Here is a 13,856-nt window from a genome sequence, read left to right on the forward strand (position 1 = left end):
TGTGGAAACAACCTGCATTATTTGTTCTTTTACCACAGTAAACTACGTGTAGTAGTTTTCTTTTTCACAAATGTGTGCTTTGTGGATTCAGAGAGGATATGCTTGCAAAGAAAACTTCAGGGAGATGGTGATGATCGATGGTTATCAGTGAGTAGATTAAGGATTCAGCAAGTCTACAAACTACATAAATGTATCTTGCAACAAGACTGCTTAGGGATAGGGTACAAATGCCTAGCTGCTTATAGGAGATCTCTCTCTTTCCTCCATGTCAAGCACAAGCCTTACTTTAAGTCACATCAAAAGTGTATTTAAAAACGACTGGATACACATCTAAAAGCAAATTAATTACCAAAGCAGAGGGAGAATATACCTAGGACCAAGAATTGGCAAAGCCAACAGGTTTGACACACTCATTCGAATGGTGATAAAAGAAAAAATTATGCCTGTCTCAATGCAAAATAACTAAAACAAAAAAAAGTTTGGGGGTAAACAAAACATGGATAAGATTAAGAATTAAATATCTGACAACAGTACTTTCGATATGTAAAATATCTCCTCGTGCCTTCCAATGGAGGAAGATGGATACACAAACAGCCAACAAAAAGAACAAGCATTTACAATGCAATAGGTCTCGCATTGATGAGAGTTTGAGCTATTGGCAATGCAAATAACAATGCCTTTTATATTTGTTTTCTTATTAAAAACATAAATAAAACGCTTTGTAATTTACAATGCCTATAGCTTAAAATTGCGTAACTGCAAGACCTATTGCATTGCAAATGCTTGTCTCATCTTTTGCAGCCTTGTCAGGGGGTGGAGGTCCTTTTTGCGGCTTAGTGTGGTCTGTGTGCAAGGAGGCAGTGCTTTTAAGCCGCACGTACTGAGTGCCTTGCAGTGAAGGAAACCCTGGTGGTCATCAAAGAGTGCTGGACACACTGTGTGCCATTGAACTACAGTTCCCAGCAGACCTCAGACTCTCCTGTGTCTAGAGAGACAGCGTCCATCCTTGTGGTACATGACTTCCTGTGTATGGCAGCCATGCTTCAGTGTGTCTGCAGCTAAGACCTCGCTACACGGATATGGGATTTCAGTCATCAAGACCTGTGACTTAAAGGATTGTTCAACAGACATGCTCGTTTACTTACCTTAGAGCCGTATGCTGCTCAAATCTACAATTTAACTAGTCCTTGCAATTTTAATTTAAATCTTAAAGCTAGTTTACAGTGTTGACGGACGAAGAAAAGACGATAGAACTTCTGTTGGCAATATAGGACAGAGTTTATGAAATGCCCGCAGAAGGTCTGTCGGCTCCAGGGAACTAGAATCTGAACTTCAACTTAAAATGTGTCAGGTAGTTTCTTTTATACCTTCTTAACTGCAAATGTGTCCTACATTTACATATTCAATCATACATTTGCTCAGGAACATTAGTTTTAAAAAGGTAATGATGCAAAAACATCAGATCGCACGTTGATGGAATGCGTCTCAAGTGACCATGTTATTGTTACATTTCCATTGCCGTTCTTACAGTGTTCCTTGGCTTGTCTCGTGCTTTGAAGCCTAGCAATGCTCTACTCCCAACACGTCTACCGCCCTGCAAGGCCTTCCCTCCCACCTATTCTGTGCCTCTCTATCTCATTTTTTCTCAGAGACGTTTTCTTGCAATGCGGATCTGTGACTTTCCGTTTCGGCTGCCTCTAATTATATTTCTCTTTTTTTCTAAGGGTTGTGTCTGCTTCCTCCCCCCAGGTCTTGACTCCATTTGCCTTGTTTTTTTTAATTCTTGTACTGTTGACAGCTTGGGTCTGTATTTTTCCTTTAACATGTACATCTGTGCTCATCTTCAACTGGTGCACGCGTTCACATGCGTTGGCCGCCTTGATTTTCTACGTTCACGATATCAACAGTTATCTGCACTCTTAAGACTGGAGTTCTGCGTGCTTGTGAAGTAACTGGACGGTATCTCACATCGATAATAGGATATGTGTACAAATGCAGACACATTGCTGGGAGTGGGATCAACAGGCTGTTCATGACACTCCTTATTTTGCAATTGTTCAGAAGTCTAGTAGTAACCGCCCTCCTCTTCAACAGAGCCTGAGTGACGAAGCTTGAGGTAGTAATTCTGCACGTAGGGAGAGGTGTTGGTGCACGTGTGTGCTTTCAAGGTACTTACGCAGGAATTCCCATTGAAATCCCTGATCCTGCTTAGTATGCTAATGACATGGTAACCCTGACGTGGTAGAGTTGCACACAGCCTTCATCCTTCCATGACCTCTGAACCGATGCTCGGATCCAGGATGTGCTTATGAATGGGTGACTTCCTGTAGTGGGGGTCCCCCCTCCCCTCCCCTCCCCTCCACCCAGCCCCCCCCCGCACCCCCACGTACATGTGACTCCTGCGAGCGGGGCCGATGCCCGAGGGGCCGGGGTAGAGCGGAGCTCCGCACCCTGCACCCCTCTGTGGGTCAGGCCCCCACGCACCTGGGCGGGTTCTTCAACCCAACAGCCTGCGCCAGCTGCAGGTGAGGGGGGGGGGAGGGGCCTGGGCGGGCCATGTATTGGCCCCATTCATTACCTGCAGAAAGACAATGGGGGGGCTGGAGGACGCACATCATGGGGTGACCGTCTCCCCCCCGCCCCGAACTCCAGGCGGGGGCCACGAGCCTTGGAGGGAGGTGGTCTATTAGCATCAAAATGAACAGGTCTTCGGTGTGTGGGGGGATGGATGGGCGGGGAGGGCTCCTAACAGCTGGACACCGCGATCCTACAGACAGCCCGCAGGAGTTGCTGCCAGCTCTCTCGGATTGAGACTGGGAGTTTCAATTAAATACTGAGCAGAGAAAGAAGACAAACAAACAAGAACCACAGAAGTTACATTTGCAGTTTAAAACTAGTCTAGAGGATTCTCTGCAGCAGGTAGGTAATCCCACGAGCTACCCTTCCCGTGGATGCCTAATCGTTCTGTCACACAGAAAGCAGCGGGAAGTGGGGGCAACCGGAAAACAAGAAATTTATTTTAAAACATAGGTATACTCTTGAAAACATTAAATAAATGTGAATACCAATTCACTCGTTGCGCGCACCTCGCTCTTGTGGGGCGTTAAACGTGCACTTTGACACTTACATGTTTTCATTTAGCCAGCATTGTCAGTCATGTTTTCAGAAGACACTCAAACCATCCTTGAAAAGTTACAGCGCAACCTTTAAAACCATGCGTGAGGCGGCGAAACCGAAAGCAGCCCGGGCTCAGAGTTAGAGGGTGGGGGCTGCACGCGCATGCATGCTCTGAGGCCCGGCGCCAAAGCGGAGTGCGGCATCTAAAGTCGCGGGTCCCAGGAGGGGGCCCGGGTGAAGACCAGCGCTGCGGAGGGAGCTCGAGACTGACCCACTGTCTGACGAGAGAGACAGGGACACGGAACACGCTGAAAGAGCCCGGTGAGTGAGGGGGGATGTGTGCGCGCGTGTGTGTGCGCGTCTGTGTGTGCGAGCGCCTGTCTGTCTGTCTGTGTGTTGTGTGTGTGCATGCGTCTGTCTGTCTGTGTGTGTGTTGTGTGTGCCTGCGTGTGTGCCTGCCTGCGTGTGCATGTGTTGTGAACAGCCCTTCCGGAATCGGAGCGCGTGTTCACGAGCGCGACCTGATCAGATTCTGGCACGCTACGTGCGCGTGCCAGTCTCTTGTCTCCTCTTGGTAGTCCTTGAAAGCTGAAACGACAAACGATTGCAATAGACTCGCTTTGCGACAGCAGGGGCTTCGCCGCCCCAGCAATCGCTGGCGCAAGACCTAAAAGGGGGTGGGCTAAAATATACATATGGGCTGATACAAAATGAGTGACAGTGTCTAACGTCAATGGTTTAAAGTTCTTAAACCAATTAAGCCAGCGGATGATGGGTCTGAACCAAAGTCCCTTACAAGTATGTACAGAATACAATATGCTCACAATGAATGGCACATGCGACATACACATCAAACCTAAAATGCCCAACAGGGCTCACCAGGAAACTTGAGCAGAGTGACGCCCTTTCCCCATACTGTTTTCAGCAGAAACCGCTATGAACATAACAGGTATCATTTGCCATTTGTCAAACTAGTACTACAATTCTTCTGCAGTATGTGTTGCATGCATCTCTGCATTGAGGACTAACTGTGGATTTGCCTAGAAAACATCTACAATGCCAGCACGTTTCTTTGTCAAAAGGTCCTACAACAGAGAGTTCTTAAAAACAGAAAACTTCTGTCCATGTTAAACCTTGACTAACAAAGTGTGCTCACTGTAGTGTGGCTCACTGGTTAGAGGCGGCAGACCCAAGAGCAGAGGACGGCCCGGGACCAGGGTTCGAATCCCGGCGCGGCAGGTTTGTGGACCAGGGTCAGCGGACTCGATAATTCTCTCGCCTCGGTGCCCACTCTGATCAGCGATCACACTCGGCAACTCTGGGCATTAGCTTGCCTCATCTTCACTAACGGCCCCACCAGACCGCCGGGGATGCCTGGTCTCACCCTGGAGATACCCATTAAGGGGCCATCTCTCAGGGAAGCCAGGAAGGGTTTCGCAGCGGTCGAAGCGCCTTGGGACCCTCCGGGTAAGTAGTGCGCTATATAAATGCCTATACATTTACATACATACATACTTTAGGCACATGCTTTTCAGTTCTCCACAGAACAAGCTGCTCCTTTCCTTGACCTTCCAACCTGTCAAGCTCTGATAAACATGAACTGCAAGAAGACGCACAGAATAGCCACAATCCAATATCAGCCAGAAGCAACAAAAGAACAACTAGCATCTCTCTCCTACAGCATTTGATTCGCTCTGCTTAAATACTGTTACTTATTGACAATGCATTCCCCAAGAAAGATTTGATATTATTCTCTTCTGAGATACAAAATGACTTTTTTTTAACATTAATCCAGACCGTTATGCTGGAGCCTCAAGGAAAAGACAAGTCATCAGAACGAAGGAAAATTCAGTACTAAAATCTGAGGTAAATCACAGGACCTGAGCAACGACACATGAACCTTTGTATTAATGCCAAGCAAATACTTAAAGTTTAAAGTCTCTCAAGATTGAATCATGAGATCCACACCGAGAATTAAAGACATCTGCTGCAGACGTTAGGGTTATGGGTCTTTAGTTTAGTAATGTCTTATTTGCATTAGGGCTCTTAACTTACTAAGCTGTGCAGGGAACATGTTGAGTGCATTGGCCTTTTAGAAAAAAATCCTGGTTCGCGGTGAGACAATTATCATCAGACACAATACCGCCAGCATGACTTTAACAAATGCCCCTTTCTCATTCGAGTGAAGCAGCAGGGCCTCTATTGAAGGTCTATATTGCAAAGGATAGGTCAAAGTAGGTCTCCTTATAATGTGGTGGCCAGCAAGGCTCGGAGGCAAGACGGGGGGTGGGGGGGCAGCATGCCCAGAAAGATCATGTCTGACTTTTAGCTTTCATCATGCCCATCAAACTCTTGGGCACTTTAGGAAAAACAATACAAAGCAAATGCGCACACTAGATAGTTGTTGGACAAAAATACGTTTAGTGTTTCAGGATGAATTTCATCTTTAAAAAATAAAAAATAAACTAGGGGCTGAATAAGACCTCCACGACATCCAAGTCTTTTGATCCATTCAAATATGTCATGCCCTGCAGGCGGAGTGTATGCAGTGGTATGAGCTAGATTATCTAAATAGGGATATGCTAAAAATCTGGCCTGGATCAGGCCCCGAGGACTGACTTTGGAGAACCCTACTCTGAAGCTATTATCCTAAACAACAAACCAGACAACCTTCAGCCCCTGAGAGCCAAGTGGGAAGAGGACTTGAATCACCTGGAAGACTTAGATCGTGAGGCTGTGCTGATGCATCCATGGGAAGTGACAATAAAAACTAGTTTCAGAATTACACAACTCAAGGTCCTGCGCAGGACATATTTCTCCAGACCGCAACTGTGGGACTGGCAGGGAACCAGTGCTTTAAATGGGCCGGTACTCACCGGTACGGAGTCCCGGCACTTCCGAATTTTCTTGCCGTCAGTACCGGCACTTCTCTGTAGCCAGGGAGAGTACCGGTACCCTGATCATCGGCACGGCAGGCGCAGGTTAGGCATCTCCTCAAGCTCAGGGCAGTCGCTGCTGAAGATTCCAGCATCGCCTCCTTGAATGTCCCAAGACTGCAGGGGGTTGAGAGGGCTTACATCACGCTGTGATTAATAGTGCAGGGTCTAGACAGGCCCTGCACTGTTCATCAGATGCGCAACTACCATTCAGCTGAAAGCGATTTCTTCCGCCCCCTCCCCATTAGGTGAATGAATGAAATTGGCTGGGACTGCCAGGCAGTCATCCAGTCCCATTTAGTGTATTGCACTGGCCCTACTTAAACATGTGGCAGCGCAATCCAATCCTCGACCAAAAACGTTTTTCTTTTCATCTTTATGTTTAGCACAGGAGCTGCTTCCCTTTGTGTGCCCCCACACCCCCACCCCAAACACTAATTGCTGCATTTAGCATTTACAAGATAACACGGACTGGGCAGCAGGGTACTGGTACAATGGGTGTGAATTTAGCCCTGCCCAAAGGGCAATGCACAGCAGTGAATGTTGGACCACTCCGGGGAATTAGCTCCCATGACAACTGTTGATGCATTTGGTTGGTAAAAAGACGAGAGGAACATAGAAGGACGAGGGAGGGAGGAATGTAAAGTGAGTTGACAGGTGAAGTTAGGATTTGCCACTTTCTCAGATAAAAATGACAGACATGTTTTGGGGAGAGTGTTATATAGTTCAAACTTATTTGCTGAGTTCTGAAATCATTAATGGACTTAAGTGTGAATGTTTGCTCATATCTGTGTGCTTGCCCGCTTGTGTATGCCTTCTTTTGAGTAAGAAAGAGGGAGAGTATCAGGACACTCTCAGGAGATATATTAAAAGGAATGTGTGGAATGCTTTTGTGTACGTCTGCTTATTTCTATCTGTGTGCGAGCTTGAGAATTATTATTATGCCAAACAACAATAAATAACAGTAGGGCATTAAGGAACAGCAAATGTTACAAAACAAGGACATTTTAACATCTCCTGTTTGCCTTTCATTTTGTGTAATGATTTAACCTGTTTTGTTTACATAAACGCATTTTATGTGTTATGATATGTGCTGCAACGGGTACAGAAGCCATTATGTACCATCACAATGACCTTAGTGAGACTGGCGAAATGTTTTCATCAAATCAGGTTAGCCTTAAAAGTCGCTAACGAAAGTAGTATAACCCAGGGGAAGCCCACGACAAACTCAGCAGTCTAAAGCTGATGGGATCTTTTTATGATGCACCATTGACAGTGCCCCACTGGCACGCCCCCCAAAGAGCGAAGCGTCCCTTGTAAGACACTTAGTGCGCCACAGAGGCCAGCTCAAGTGCTCACTAATGCTGACCAATCTCAGGGCACAAATGGGGGCTTCAGGAACAGGTCCACAAAAGTTGGGGAAAGGCCAACTATGCGGGACTCAGGGGTGCAGAATTTTTTTATTCAGTACAGAAGTACCACATTTTATTAACCCTTTGCATGCTGATGACGGAACCGCTCCGTCATCAGCTGCGGGTGCGCTGTGCTGATGACGGAGCGGTTCCGTCATGGCCCAGCCGCCGCGCCTGCGCGGCGCTGATTTCGCGCCTGCGCGGGCGTTCTAAAGAGCGGGGCGGGTCATGACGGAACCGCTCCGTCACCAGCATAGCTCAACCGCGGCTGGTGACGGAGCGGTTCTGTCACCAGCATGCGGCCGCCGCGCGGCCGTCCCGCCCCTTTAGCGCTGCGGCGGAATAGCCGCCGCAGCGAAGGGGTTAAGCAAAGAAGTTTGTAATCGCTGTTTTTAGTTTTTTACACATGAATCGTTCTTTCTTTCTTCCTTTTTTTTTACTGTAATGGTTTTAATTAATTGTACACTTAATAAACACATGTACCATCATATCTTGCCCTTAGACCCGCCCCTAGCTCCACCACCTTGCCACACCTCTAGCTTATTTTAATGAGTACCTGCACTTATTTTTTCCCATTTAAAGCACTGCAGGGAACCCTAATTGCGTGAGGTGTTGGGAGGAGAAGGGCACCTTCTTTCACTCCCTCTGGTCCTGTCCACATATACAGAAATACTGGAATGAAGTAGTTGCGGATCTGGCGGGGGTCGAAGAGGCTCACATCCCATCTATACCACAGTTTACACTTTTAAGAATATCAGGAGATGTTGAAATACCCTGGCGGCTGCTCATATTCTGTGTACTTTTCATTTGTGGAGACAATATACATAGCCAGTAAATGGGGAGCTCTCATGTGTGTGAATTATATCTTGATTAAGGCAGAAAATAATATCTTGGAATGCTGGTGCCATAAAAGGTTTCAGGAACGCAAAGGCAACGAATCTGAGTCATTGTAGTTTCAAAATATACGCACCGAAACAATGAGCACTCTCCCCTTTTCAAACGTTGCAACTTTTCTCAAGTGGTAGGATGCATGAATCACTGCAGCAATTAACATAATAGAAAAATCTATAAAATTGTTTCAAGTTTCAAAGTAAAAATTAAACACGATTTACCTATAACACGAGGGTCCTCTATTGGGCGGCCTACATTTTCTTCACCCACAGACAATAACAAGAAAAAAGCAGAAAAATGTACAAGTCGAAACAGATTGCCCAATGAAGGTTGGGCATTTTAAACATAGCGGGGTACAATGGGGTAATGGTGGGATTACACATAAGGCCATTTCCTTGTCCACACATTCCCGACTGGCATGCATAAGCAAAACTTGTCGTCAGAGGCAAGTGTCGCGTGAAACCCAGACACATCAAATACCTTCGAGATTACCCCTGCCTTTAATTAGGCTTGAAGAACAACTTTCCAATCACTGAAATCCATTCGTCGCTGTTTTAAGAAGCACGGACTGACAACAAATGACACGTGGTCTACTACAGCTCCCGTGCAGGCAATTCATAGTCCCGCTAGCGTAGAGCTGCAAAAAGTTTTACAGTTGTGACTTAAAATGCACAAAAAGTATTTTTTTGAAGGAGCTACGGTGAAGACGAGATCATCCATTTTCTTAAGAATATGAAACTCGTTACATTTCCATAACAACTGGCACACTATTAAGACTAAGAATCATTGTTAAAAGGTAAGAATAACAAACATGCACATTAGAAGAATCATCAGTTATTTATTTCGATAAAGATAGTGCATTTCGAAAATTGGAGGTGATGACCCACATTCTACCTCAACGTTGACACGAGATGCTAATCAATAAACGTGCATGTTTGGACATACATAGATCCATTATTATGGGCTTAAAACATAGAGCAGTGCAGGCAGCCAAAGCGCAGGCTGAGATCACGGATTTCTGCATGACACATCCTTGGGGCCTATTAGCAGGCTTGCCGCTGCAATCTCATCCTCCCAGCCCTCTCCGACGTGATTTCGGAGTATGCCATCAGTGGTAGCATTAACGGTAGAACGTACTGAAAAATAATACGCCTCTTGGGTGCCACTGTGAAGGTGAGGCTAGCGGTATAAACTGCCCTGTAATGGATCGGGCAAAGGTTGAAAGAAGCTGACCTATCATTTGATGGACATGCACGGAGGGCGCTGAAAGTAGGACGTGAGAGATCGGAGCCTGTCCAGTGGTGGGGGTGGCAAGAGTTTAAGCGACAGAGGGTAAACACTGTTAAATATTAAACATTCGTTGTGATGAAGGCGGCTACCTATGGTTGTGCAGTAAAGGGGTGGGCAGATGTGTCGGAATACTATAGACCAATACGTGAAGGACCCAGAACGAGACAGCGCTCAGGCCACCCTAACAATAATAAACATTAAATATTTGTAAACATTGCAGATATCAAACGCTGCACAACGACCCGAATCGAGCGGACACGAAGGTTCCGAAAGAACGGGTCCTCTACTTTGGGGCACGTCCAACTTCCTGTCTGTTCCCCCTCAGATGCCCCCTGTACTAGGCTCCCAATCACTCTGGGGCTGTCGCCTCACCTCTGTTATCAGTAATGATCAAGTTGTGGCTGCTCCTCCACCTGCCTCCATTATCTTCTCCCGGGAAGTCTCAGCGCCGGGCGCGGGGTGCCTCCGAGGGACAGCTCATGGTGCGCCGGCTCCAGGGTGTGCAGACCGCAGGCCGGGCCCGCAGAGCCTCCGCCTCTGTGACATCAGCTGAGGAGCCTCCACAGCTCCACAGCATCCCCCGCCGCCCCGCCCTCTCTCCCCTACGGCGCGCACGCGCGCGCCCAGCTCTTTGGTCGAGCTCACGCGCAGAAGCCGCGCGCACGCAGTCCAAAGAGAGCTTCGTGCAAGCGCCTTACGGTCCTTCACGCCGTGCGTCCCATTCATTGCGTCACGCCTCGACATTCCCATTGCTATGACTGACCGAGGGCTTTCCGTGTGGACAGGAGCTACCAGCAGAGTAACGGAGAAGAAGAAAGTAGCGCCTGCACTCTCTCAAGGCACACCCGCAAAGCGTTTGTGTTAGATAGCGATTGCTCTAATTCAGCAACTCCCGTTTCTTACATTGTCCCGATTGGTCCCAATTTATGCATACTTAAAATGAGTTTAAAAAATCTTACAAATGTACATTCTAACGTTCAAAGAATTTCAAACCGTACATGTTTCCAACCGTTTTTTATTCGGATTTCTATACACCTTTTCCGAACCGGACTATTCATGTCTCTTTTGCTGATCAACTTGTGTTTTTGTTTAAGAATAGTGCAATTACAAGATGGCCGCTTACTTTACATTGGGCTGCCGTGTTTTCCCATACATTGAAGTAAACGTTTGCTGTTTCACCAATAGGTCTCGTGAATCAATTCTAGCTAACCGTGAAGAATTTTCAATTCTATGAAGGGCTTGGAGGCGTGGGATTATGCTTCTCCTTTGCATTTTATGAATACAAATTCAACAGCAGCCAATCAACAGATACTTGTTTAACAAACCACATTAGCCAAAAACCACAAAATGACATCATGTCTCCCGCACCAATCCCAATGTCTCTGCTCATTTATTTATGTATTTAATGCATTTTTAATAACGCGCAGACTTTACCAGAAGGTGTCAGAGAAGTACAATAGAGCCAGTTACTTTACATGAGGAAAATATTACAAATTAGCACGTTACAAAAATAAACAGGAGACTAGAAAAGGTAGGATAAATCCATAGAAGGCAAAACCACAATATCAAATGCAGCAAGCTAGGTTGAGGAATGTACAAGAAAATGTTACAAACTTATAATGATGAACAAACTTCCTTGAGGGGCCTGAGAATGAAAGTATTAGTTTTGAAAGTGTCTTTGAAAGAAGAGGTTTGCGGTCGGCTTTGAAGATCCGGGTAGAGGAGGTGGCACGGAGCAATGGAGGAAGCGAGTTCCAGATTCTCACGCACTACCTGAGAAGGATTGAGCCATCAATCTTTCCCTTTTGAAGGAGGGGAGCTCAAGCAGAAACTTTTCTGCATTCTGAGAAAGTCTAGAGCCTCCAGACATTTTCAGTTTATTCGCCAGGTAAGAGAGTGGAGGAAGTGTGCAAGGCTATGTGGTTGATGCAGGCATAGATCTTGCCTCGATGGGAAGCAATCAAAGAGAAGACAGGATAGGAGTGATGTGGTCACTTCGTTTGGACCCTGAAATAAACCGAGCTGCTGAATGGAGGACGGACTTGAGGGGAAAGAGGTGGGATTTGGGTAGGCCAGTCAAAAGAGAATTGATATAATCCAGTTTAGTGAGAACCAGCGATTGGACCAAAGTTTTTAGGTCTTACTCCGGGAAGAACTGACTAATCCCCAGAGAAGGCCCAGCTGGTAATGTGCATTCTTAGCAACAGAGTTGATGTGGGAGATTAGGTTGAGTCTTGTTTCAAGTATGACACCTAGGGATTTAGCGCTATCGACAATGATGGGTTTATTGTTTTTTTTGTCCTCGTACATGCCTTAAAGCAGTGTTCTTCAATCTGTGGGGCGCGCCCCACTGGGGGGGCGCGACACCTTCCCAGAGGGGGCGCGCACTCCACTTCAATTTGACCTTTGTGCCCTGCAGTCGTCTGTCTGTCCGTGCAAGTCTTCTTGAAGCACTCCGGTATGTGGAAGGGGGAGGGAGGTGAGATCGATAGCGCAGGAGGTGCCCGTTCTTTTGTCATGTTAACTCTCCCAGGAGGGGGTTAATCACAGAGCTGACAGCTTCAGCTGAAGTGGGACACGCTTTTGGTTTTAGCAGAGGATACCCCTCGCCTCCCACTGCACCTGAAGCATGTCAGCTCTGTGAATTAACCCCCTCCTGGGAGAGTTAGCTCTTCCCAGAACGGAGACAAAGTTTCCAGGGACATAATGCTCCGTTTACTTTCTCTTGTATTTGTTTGCTCATGATTGTCACTTTTGCCTCATGTAATTTAGCGTTTGCTTTTGTAATTTGTTCGCTTGTAATGTTCTCTCATGTATCAGTTCTGTTCCTATTGTGAAGCACTCTGACCCCTTCGGGTAAAGTCTGCGCTATATAAAAACGCATAAATAAATAAAGGGGTTGGGTAGGGGGGACTGAAAGTGCCAGCTCTATTCTACAGTCTTGCCTCATGACCTTGAATCATTTTAAAACACAATGTTGTAAATATCGTTTTTCAGCCGTTCGTTTTTAATGTGTAAAAGTCTATTACATACATTTTACAGACAAAATGTGTTTATGCGTCATGCGACTTCCATATAAAAAGGTTATTTTAGATCAATACATGACCTCACATATGAGAAATAGAAGGTGGTGACAGATTATTTACAGTAATATTAGTGAACTGCTGTTGTGTCACATACTGAAAACACACATCACTATCCCTGAATATCCGATGTACACACATTTAGTATTTGACCAAAGAAGGCATGAAAGAGCAGATACTTGATCATAAAATCATAGCTGGTCCGAACAGGGACTCCAAAAATACATTTGGCCCACAGGCCCCAAAATCCTTAAAATGTCCCTGAAAGTTTATTTTAAAATTACCCAGGCAGGCTTATAAATAAGAATTATGTATTCATTTGAGCTGTGTAATAAGCCTCTGTCATTTCACCACACCCACCTACTCACAAACCTGCAGTTTACTAAGCACTCTTATTGTACTGATTTTTTTATTTGCTGAATATGCCCGGAATGTGCGCGTGGCGGTCGAGTCCAGACATTTCTGTCAGGTGGTGGGGGGGCCCAACATCTAAAAAAAATCAGCTGGGGGGGCTCAACATACAAAAGTTGGAAGACCTCTGCCTTAAAGGAAGCTCTTGATGGGATACCTCAAATCAATTCATGCCATCCAATTTCGTTCTGACCCTTGGGTAAAGCAAATAGAAAGAGAAAAGGAGCTCTCCCTACAAGATAGCACAGTTTCCTTTTCCCACTATTGTTCACCTCTCGTGGAAGACCATATGTTATTGAGGAGAATAGGACTTATGGTGCCCCGGCATGATCATAGGACCAACTCTACTTCTCCCTCCAAGCCACTAGAGTCGCCCATATCTTGTTTATACTTGTCTTATCACAAGCCATATCAGATACACTAGTATAGATAATCTGCTACAGACATTCAGCGAAGGTCGGAGGGGTTTCGGATTTCCAAGCCCTACAAATTTCCCTCCTTGCAAGAATCATTACATAAAACACACATTTACAGGCAGGAGCATTCATACGATAATTGGTGTAAGTACCCAGCAGCAGATGACATCCATATGTTTACGGATTGTCTGATAATTAAGCAGTATTAGACAGAGGTACGTGGTTTTTTGGAAGATGTGTTGCATCAGCAGATTGAAGTTAGCCCCAGTACAATTATTTTTGGTCTCCCAACCAATTATC

General features: G+C 46.0%; 1 protein-coding gene across 10 annotated transcripts in view; it reads right to left on the reverse strand.

Annotated features, from left to right (window-relative positions):
- The window catches only part of CCSER2 (coiled-coil serine rich protein 2), a 649,443-nt gene extending 639,193 nt beyond the window's left edge, over positions 1-10,250 (reverse strand). For 9 of the 10 annotated variants that reach the window (XM_086922035.1, XM_086922037.1, XM_086922033.1 and 6 more), the window contains exon 1: positions 10,019-10,240. The gene's annotated coding sequence lies outside the window, so the exon portion shown is untranslated. Of the gene's footprint in view, positions 1-10,018 lie in introns of all 10 variants that reach the window. The other variant, XM_086922031.1, reaches the window with a different exon arrangement.
- Positions 10,251-13,856: the final 3,606 nt, after the last annotated feature.

Source organism: Lissotriton vulgaris, chromosome 5 (assembly GCF_964263255.1).
Source record: "Lissotriton vulgaris chromosome 5, aLisVul1.2, whole genome shotgun sequence".
Classification (NCBI taxonomy): Eukaryota; Metazoa; Chordata; class Amphibia; order Caudata; family Salamandridae; genus Lissotriton; species Lissotriton vulgaris.